Below are 8,531 nucleotides of genomic sequence, written 5' to 3'. Positions count from 1 at the left end.
CCCAACCAGACAACAGACGCGTAAGTCTAAAGTGTCCCGAATAATAAAATATAGTTAAATAACATAAAATAAAATGAAATACAATAAAACAAACTAGAAAAAATTAAATTAATAAATAAGTGTTTTTACTATTTATATAATATTAAAATCTACAAATTAATGAAATAAACATCAATACCTATATTACATAAATAAATAATGATAAATTATATTACATATATATATTGAATGCATATTATATACAACGCAACTAAGGCTTCCCGACGAATTCGCTAATGAGGTGTGTTTTATACTTATACTTAAAAGAGTGTTTGGAAATCGACTCACGTAGTATTTTCTTTTTTTGGTATTGGCTGCACAAGCGCTCTTTGCCAAAGTTCAGGAAATTTGTTTGTCCTAAATGATGTGTTTATAATGTGCGTTATAGCTGGCAGAGTTTTGGAAATCGTGAGTTTTATCATATCAAGCGATATGTCATCTACTCCTACTGCTTGTGATTTTAAGGTTTGTAAAGCCTTAACCCTTAACACGGCAAGCCCTGAAATAATGTACCCAGATATGACCTGAATTGGTTTTAGTGATAGTAATTGATTAAAAAATACTATAGTAGAGAAAAAAATAAAACAAATTTTCCGTAAGTAGGTTTTTCAGGATGTCCGTTAAAACGGCCTTTGCCAAGAACCCTGTCTTCATTGCTGTCTCAAAAAACGGACAACGCTGTCATACAGCATATAAAATAAGAATGAAAAAAAATAAAATTCACTTTATATAACACCATTGAAAACAATTTCAAGTAGCATTTTATTGTTTTATTGTATCACAGTATTTTCACTATCTATTATAACAAAAAATTCTTCAATTTTAACTAAATACCTAACAAATTATTCTTGAGCCCTCTCGAGCTCAATCACACTATTTAGTTGTGTGGAATGTTAAATAACATTTATTATTTCGTGTCAAGCAACCTTTGGTTTCATTTAATACAAAGAATAATGGTTTTTCTAAAATGTGAAGTGATATTTGGCCGATGATTAGGACATTTAGACGAAATGCATGTGGAGGTCGAGGAACTCCCGGTTCTATTGTAGACCCAACAGATTAAACTGGTCTTAGATTATATTCGTCATTTTGAACTTAATTAAAAATAATTCTACATATAATTAAAGACTCTAAAGCAAGAAAATCCCATAAAAGTGATATTTTATTAAAGTGCGAATCATGGCAACGTCCGTTTTTTGGGACATGCCAATGGGTTCTTAGTTACCTGTATCTACGGCACTGTCCCAAAAAACGGACCAGCTATATTTCGAATATTTTGTAATAGAATTATTTGAATATTTCATAATCTTTAGAGCAAAAACAAGAGTTTATTTCACCTGAAAGTTAAATCAATGGCAATCAAACATGGAAACTATTTTATTAAAGCTATATTAACCAGAAACACAAACCATCACTAATTCCGGGAATCCCTAAATTCAACAGTCACCTAGCACACGAATCAAATGTTCTCTATAATTGGCATGTAGGAGAAAAATAAAGGATTGTTATGGTACTTTCTCCAACGTAGTCAATTTCCTAGATTTTTTGGAACGTTCAAGATTTACACGGCAATAAGTACATGTACTAAAAAAGTGACAGAAAAGCTTTAAGGGTTAAGAACAGTATTTTCAGTTACAGATTTAAATTTAAAACTGGACGTAGCGTCGCTGTATCGATGAAATTCATAGTAGGTAAGGCTTGAAAGGGCAGGTTGACTGTTTCCAGGAACATTAAGAAAATCATCATTTAGTTGATTGGGATCATTGAAATGTGGTGGTAGCTTGTTATCCTGTTTAGGCTTAATGACAACTTGTTCTTTAATATGTTTCCAGAGTTTTGGAGGATTGTTGATGTTATTATTAACATAAGATTGTTGATGTTATTATTAATATTAGTATCAAAGTAGGATTGTTTCTCTCTATGCAGGGCACTACTTACCAGTTTTTTTAATTCTCTGTAATATTCCTTATGTTTTGTGTCCTTACTTCTCCGGGCTACGACCTGTGCTTCATCCCGAGATTTCATCATCATTTTGATGTTATTCGTCACCCAAGGATAGACCTTTCGTTTCAAGTACTTCACTTTCTTGGGGGCGTAATGATGAAAAATAATTTGAATGTATGCAGTAAGAACGTTCACCATCTCGCCGACATCATCCAATTCCAAAATTGTTTGCCATCGCACTTCTTCCAAAGTAGCTTCAAAACTTTCCATGTCAATGTCCTTGAGTGACCAGGGGGGTAACCGGCACCTTTAGAATAACAGTCTTATTATGGGTACGTTTTGTTGCGTTCAAAAAATAATCTTACTTTTTTGGCACCGGGACCTTCTAAAACATATGTAAACCAATTGCAACAAGACTGTTTCGAGCGGTTTCGAGACGTCAATCGAAAAATTGGAACCGGCACGCTCTCTTTGACATTTAGCATTCTTGTTATAATGTCAATAATGACAGTTTTAAGCAATTTTAGTAAAGTTGTAAATATGGAACTTTTATAACATTATTTTGAATATTATTAAAAGAATACACATCAAATTTAAGTGAAACGTATGTAGTTGGAAATCTATTTAATAAATGAAGCTTTTAAACAAGATAATACATTTATTATATTAAAAATGCAAAATTAACATAACTACATCGGGTTGTTCCAAGAAAAGGCTTCAAACCTTTTGATTTAAGAAGAATCGTGTAAATAATTTATTATTGCGAAGTGCGCAATCATCACGAGTCTCTATGAGATATGGGGGCATCATATGAACAATCTTAAAATACAATTATAACCTACAGATTTATCTGTGTAAGATAAAAGTAATGTAAGTACCATACCCAATGCAAATCTTAAGAGTATATTTAAAAATACGTTTGTTTATGTACACATTCTCCACTTGTTATTTCTCTATATAATAAAATGCAACCCTACTTATTCTCTAAACATAAATTTTATCTAATACCTACTTTATGTAAATCTATAAAAGATTGTTTTTTATTTCTTCTTGATTCAATATATTTTATCATGTTATATTATTTATATAATAAAACACTTAAAAGTAAATCTACACTCAAATGCACTACCCATATTATACTTTTGTTAGGGATCTCATTTAATTTTGAGAAATAATACCATTATTTATTTCCAGATTCTACAATCAATTCCAAGCACTAGGGATAAGATTACCCAGCATAACCACATGGAAGCATTGATAGTATTCAAGAAGCTATAAAGTGCCAGCGCAACATGGATATATTTTTTTCAATAGGAAGCAATATCATGCTTTAAATGTATTAGTTCAATTAAAAACATATTTTATAAATCCAAAATCTTTATTTAGTCCTTTTTATTTATTCATTGACAAAACATTTGCTCCTTTACTTCTCTTGATAACATTTATATGTATATAAAAAAATGTAATAAAACGTGGAATTATTTGAAAATAGATTCAATTCTATTTAGCTTAAATATTTATTAAAAACAATTAGGTAGATATATAACTCAAATCCAAATTTGTAAGTAAATAGAATATTAAAAACACCCTTGATTAAAAAAATTAAATTTTATTTATAGTAAGTACCAGCCTTTAAAACTTAAAATGCAATAAACAAAAACTTTATATTTACATCACAATGAATAATTCCTGCACTAATAGTTTAATGGTATTTATATTTATATTTTAAATTTAAATCAATTATTGTATTTGCATAATATAGAGTAGATAAATAATTTAAAAACTTGCAGTACTTATGTATACTTTTAATTTCATTTTTATTAAACTTAAAATGAAAACAATGTAGGTACTATATTAAGGTACAATTAAATTTTTACATTTTCAGATGTATGATACAAATTACAAATATGAATATTTTAAGTGTAGACTGTAGACATGGTGGCGCCTCCCCCAACTTGAAGTTCTCACTACCACATGATCATCTCCCAAGCCGGTACTTCCTTGTTCAATGTTTGGGCAAGCCGGCAATCAACACAACTGTGAAAGATAAATTGGATTTAAACTGATTCTTTGTTGCTTTAAAATTTAATAAGTACATTTAATATGTTCATTTTTATTATTAAAGGGCTTGTCATGGTGTATGTAATTTTAGATGTTTTTTTAAACAATGTCGGTATAGTTTGTTAAATAATAAGTACTTTATTTGTTAATCATTTTTCAAGTATTTTAACATTTTAGTTGTTTATCTTGCAATTCTTAATATCGTATTAAAAAAAAAAGTTAAATGTGTAGGTGTGTAATTCCTTACAAAACTGTTAATATAAGTAGCTTCTAACCAAACATAGATAGGTTTGCTTATAAATTAATATAAATATTTACTTTTGACCAGCTGCTCTAGTTTTTGTGAACTCCCAAATCATTTGCACTTAAACTTTCAGCAGAGAATTCTATCAACTTCGTCTCAGCATAACTTTTACCTCGTTGGGAGTTATTTATGTATCTATCTTTGTCTTTGTAACTTCGGGGTCAGGGAGCTTCGCGCACTCTGCACAATGTTCTGCTGCAAGTTAAATAAAAATTACTTCAATTAAGTAACAATAATCAAAACAGACGAAATTATGCAAAAACCAAAACTTTATTCGTAAAAATATATCTCTGTAGTCTGTTAACATAAATCGTCCTTACTCGTACTTTATCTTACCTTGCTATTTCAATATTGCTTTTTCGCACTTTCTCATTTATCCAGAGATGAGATTCACATATTTAAGTTTAAGTTTATCTGAAATTTCAGATATTAATATGAATACAGAATAATTATGAGGACAGTGACATGACATTTTGATTTTTGACGTTTAATGTTCGATACAAATCATTACGACTTGGCCTAAAAGCCTCGTAGCCAAGCCATTAATCTTAAAAAAATAGACAAAACTTCGGAATTCATTCGCTCATTGGACATTTTATGCAATCGTATAGTAATCATGTTTTAAATTCTCACGGTACCAAAATAAAGTAAGATTATTTTGTGAACTCAACAAAACAAGGTTGTTATTATAAAAATGGCGGTGATTGAAAATTAAACGTCAAAAATCCAAATGTCATAATCACTGTCCTCGTATTATTATCTAAAATTTGGATAAATCAAATTGAAAAATTGCGAAAGATAAGTAATATGCATTAAAGAATGCATGAAAGAGGCATGAAAGAGCAATTGAAATAGCAAGGTAAGATAATATACGAGTAATAAATATATCTAAAACATTGGACGATTTATGATAACACAGATATTATATTTTTACGAATAAAGTATTGGTTTTTGCATGATTTCGTCTGTTTTGATTATTGTTAATTGAAGTAATTTTTATTTAACTTGCAGCAGAACATTGTACAGAGTGCGCGAAGCTCCCTGACCCTGAAGTTACACAGACAAAGGTACATAAATAACTCCCAACGAGTTAAAAGTTATGCTGAGACGAAGTTGATAGAATTCTCTGCTGAAAGTTTAAGTGCAAATGATTTGGGAGTTCACAAAAACTAGAGCAGCTGGTCAAAAGTAAATATTTATATTAATTTATAAGCAAACCTATCTATGTTTGGTTAGAAGCTACTTATATTAAAAGTTTTCTAAGGCATTGTACCTACACATTTCAGTTTTTTTTAATACAATATTAAGAATTGCAAGATAAACAACTAAAACGTTGAAATACTTGAAAAATTATTAACAAATAAGGTATATTTAACAAACCATACCGACATTGTTTAAAAAACTTCTTTTTAGACGTTTACATACACCATGACAAGCCCTTTAATAATAAAAGTAAACATATTAAATGTACTTATTAAATTTTAAAGCAACAAAGAATCAGTTTAAGTCCAATTTATCTTTCACAGTTGTGTTGATTGCCGGCTTGCCCAAACATTGAACAAGGAAGTACCGGCTTGGGAGATGATCATGTGGTAGTGAGAACTTCAAGTTGGGGGAGGCGCCACCATGTCTACAGTCTATACTTAAAATATTCATATTTGTATCATACATCTGAAAATGTAAAAATTTAATTGTACCTTAATATAGTACCTACATTGTTTTCATTTTAAGTTTAATAAAAATGAAATTAAAAGTATACATAAGTACTGCAAGTTTTTAAATTATTTATTTACTCTATATTATGCAAATACAATAATTGATTTAAATTTAAAATAAAAATATAAATACCATTAATCTATTAGTGTAGGAATTATTCATTGTGATGTAAATATAAAGTTTTTGTTTATTGCATTTTAAGTTTTAAAGGCTGGTACTTACTATAAATAAAATTTAATTTTTTTAATCAAGGGTGTTTTTAATATGCTATTTACTTACAAATTTGGATTTGAGTTATATATCTACCTAATTGTTTTTAATAAATATTTAAGCTAAATAGAATTGAATCTAATTTCGAATACTTCCATGTTTTATCATTTTTTTTATATAAATGATATCAAGAGAAGTGAAGGAGCAAATGATTTGTCAATGAATAAATAAAAAGGACTAGTTAAATAAAGATTTTGGATTTATAAATGTTTTTTATTGCACTTAAACATTTAAAGTATGATATTGCTTCCTATTGAAAAAAATATATTCATGTTGCGCTGGCAGTATGGCTTCTTGAATACTATCAATGCTTCCATGTGGTTACTCTGGGTAATCTTATTCCTAGAGCTCGGAATTGATTGTAGAATCTGGAAATAAATAATGGTTTTATTTCTCAAAATTAAATGTCCTTAGCAACAGACTACATAAGTATAATATGGGTAGTGCATTTGAGTGTACTTTTATAGTCTTATATTCTATATAGGTAAATAATAACATGATAAAATATATTGAATCATGAAGAAATAATAAACAATCTTTTATAGATTTACATTATGTATTAGATAAAATTTATGTTTAGGGAATAAGTTTAGTAGAGTTGCATTTTATTATACAGAGAAATAACAAGTGGAGAACGTGTACTTATACAGACGTATTTTTAAATAGATTTGCATTGGGTATGGTACTTACATTACTTTTATCTTACACAGATAAATCTGTAGGTTATATTGTATTTTCAAATTGTTCATATGATGCCCCCATATCTCATAGGGACTCGTGATGATTACGCACTTGTTTACTATTTAGGTACACGATTCTTCTTAAATCAAAAGGTTTGAAGCCTTTTCTTCGAACAAGCCGATGTAAAGTTCTAATATTATCTGATAACTGTCAAATTGTCAAATAGATCGCAGTTCGCACCGGTCCCAATAATTGAGTGAACTATTACGAGTGGCGTCATCAAAATTGCTAGAAAAACAAAATCAGTTTAACGCTGCAACAAGCTTGCGTTAAGGGTGTCACGGTACGAAAAGACATAGTAATGTTATAATAAGCTTGCTATAAGAGATGCCGGTTACCCCCCTGAACGTTATCCATTTTGGAGTATATTTATCTTTGGGTACATCTAATATACATGATACGAAAGCATGGTTGCTCAGGGCACTGACATGGTTAACGGACACGTGTGATGCGCGGATGTTGGTGCAGATTAGATCTAGTAATGTCTCACTACTATCCGTGAAATGAGTTGGCTCGGATATAAGCTGGCTGAGATTCTTCAGGTTCAAAAAACTGTTTAATTTGGTACAAGAAGCATGTTGCCTGTTTAAAAGATTTATGTTGAAATCGCCCAAGATTATTATGTTATCAGACCAGGCGAAGGAGCCCAGGGATTCCATAATAGTATCCAAGAAAAGCTGGACGTCAAGCCAAGGTGGTCTATACGCTGTACCTATAATTATTGTTTTACCCTGAACTGTGGTTTTTATCCACATCTGCTCGACTTGCATGGATACAGGATGCTGCAACGTTTTTACCACCATACCCTCCCTCACATAGAAACCAACACCACCCCCGCGGTTGCGAATGGATCTCGAGCGCGGTATGTGCCGCAGCTTATAGCCGGGGACTTGTGGCGCGCGACCGTCTTCGCCCTCACGAAGCCAGGTCTCGTTGACCGCCAGTACGTCCACCCGAAGTCGGTTTAGTGCGACGACAAATTCATCATGACGGGTTCCTAGAGAGCAAGGATTGATAAAACCAACCTTTAATTTATTTTTAATGTTGAAGGCAATAGATAAGAGTTATATATAGACATACACACATAACCATACGCAAAAATATAATAAATAAACTATACGATAGACAGACATTCGCACATATAACATAGGTACCTATAATACATATTATATAGATATCTGTGTGGGAAAGATTTATGTTATTAAGGGCTTGGTCTAGTAGTGCAAACAAATGCATCCTGTCATCCTATATGTAAATAATACAAATGTACTAAGGGAAAGTTGCTCCACTTAATTTTTAAAAATTAAATCATTCGTATGCATAATTTAATATTCGTAATAAGTACCAAAAATGACAATTTGAAACAATTTTCGTGAAAATTACACCGGGTGATTTTTTTTTATCAGTACACAAAATTTGCGAATACTTTTTATTGATATCTTCAACTTCATGTTTA

The 8,531-nt window shown here is 30.5% G+C and overlaps 2 long non-coding RNA genes across 2 annotated transcripts; one reads left to right on the top strand and one right to left on the bottom strand.

The window, feature by feature from the left end:
* Positions 1 to 3,885: 3,885 nt before the first annotated feature.
* On the bottom strand, positions 3,886 to 4,932 carry LOC149479031 (uncharacterized). The gene is made up of 3 exons (XR_016317367.1): positions 4,685 to 4,932; positions 4,363 to 4,543; positions 3,886 to 4,020 (listed from the first exon to the last, which is right to left on the bottom strand). It is a non-coding gene; the product is annotated as an uncharacterized LOC149479031 (long non-coding RNA).
* Positions 4,933 to 4,986: 54 nt separating this feature from the next.
* LOC149479030 (uncharacterized) lies at positions 4,987 to 5,987 on the top strand. The gene is made up of 3 exons (XR_016317354.1): positions 4,987 to 5,207; positions 5,360 to 5,536; positions 5,875 to 5,987. It is a non-coding gene; the product is annotated as an uncharacterized LOC149479030 (long non-coding RNA).
* The last annotated feature ends 2,544 nt before the right edge of the window (positions 5,988 to 8,531 follow it).

Source organism: Colias philodice, chromosome 21 (genome assembly GCF_061535455.1).
Source record: "Colias philodice isolate Cphi_HAF_F1 chromosome 21, ilColPhil1 Martin Lab GWU primary, whole genome shotgun sequence".
Lineage (NCBI taxonomy): Eukaryota > Metazoa > Arthropoda > Insecta > Lepidoptera > Pieridae > Colias > Colias philodice.
The sequence above is the reverse complement of the archived record's forward strand: the minus strand, read 5'-3'. Positions and strand labels throughout refer to the sequence as shown.